General features: G+C 36.0%; 1 long non-coding RNA gene across 1 annotated transcript in view; it reads left to right on the top strand.

Moving 5' to 3' along the window:
- Window positions 1–921, top strand: part of LOC113458038 — a 3,807-nt gene extending 2,886 nt beyond the window's left edge. The window contains exon 4 of the long non-coding RNA XR_003378489.1: window positions 818–921. This is a non-coding gene — a long non-coding RNA (uncharacterized LOC113458038). The remainder of the gene's footprint in view (window positions 1–817) is intronic.
- Window positions 922–1,197: the final 276 nt, after the last annotated feature.

Genomic DNA, 1,197 nt, shown 5'->3' on the forward strand with positions numbered 1-1,197 from the left:
ATAGATAGATAGATAGATAGATAGATAGATAGATAGATAGATAGATAGATAGATAGATAATGGATGGATGGATAGATAGATAGATTATGGATAGATAGATAGATAGATAGATAGATAGATAGATAGATAGATAGATAGATTATGGATGGATGGATAGATAGATTATGAATGGATAGATACATTATGGATGGATGAATAGATAAATATTAGATAGATAGATAGATAGATAGATAGATAGATAGATAGATAGATGATGGATGAATGGATGGATAGATAGATAAATATTAGATAGATTATGGATGGATGGATAGATAAATATTAGATAGAAAGATAGATACATAGATAGATAGATAGATAGATAGATAGATAGATAGATAGATAATGGATGGATGGATGGATAGATAGATAGATAGATAGATAGATAGATAGATAGATAATGGATGGATGGATAGATAGATTATGGATAGATAGATAGATAGATAGATAGATAGATAGATAGATAGATAGATAGATTATGGATGGATAGATAGATAGATTATGGATGGATAGATAGATAGATTATGAATGGATAGATACATTATGGATGGATGAATAGATAAATGATAGATAGATAGATAGATAGATAGATAGATAGATAGATAGATAGATAGATAGATAGATTATGGATGGATAGATAGATAAATATTAGATAGATTATGGATGGATGGATAGATAAATATTAGATAGATAGATAGATAGATAGATAGATAGATAGATAGATAGATAGATAGATAGATAGATGGAGTATTGTTTTCTGAACTTTTATTTTGAGCCACAGGTAATTCCTTAATCAGGGAGCAGCATCTATGAGGACCCTTCAAAGGACAGAACCTGCTCATCAGCTTCTCAAAGTGAGATATGTGTACCTGTGACATCACTGGTCCCTGGAATTGTTAGATCCGTGTGTTGCTGGGGGAATCGGTGTGTTGCGGGGGGAGGGGAGGATCGGAGGTTGGGTGGGAGAAACTAATTGATCAGGCTGACCAATGGGAGGGAATTGGTAGGACTCTCTCAGGGGCATTTCCTACACACACTGCGGTCCTCTGCCCACCTCCCCTACCTGTCCAGGCTGAAGCAGCCTCCCCTATGCCCTGTGCCCAGATCCCCCCCCCTCCTTTCTGGATTAGCCCATGGTCTTGCACATGCTAGGCAAGCACT

Source organism: Microtus ochrogaster, chromosome 2 (genome assembly GCF_000317375.1).
Source record: "Microtus ochrogaster isolate Prairie Vole_2 chromosome 2, MicOch1.0, whole genome shotgun sequence".
Lineage (NCBI taxonomy): Eukaryota > Metazoa > Chordata > Mammalia > Rodentia > Cricetidae > Microtus > Microtus ochrogaster.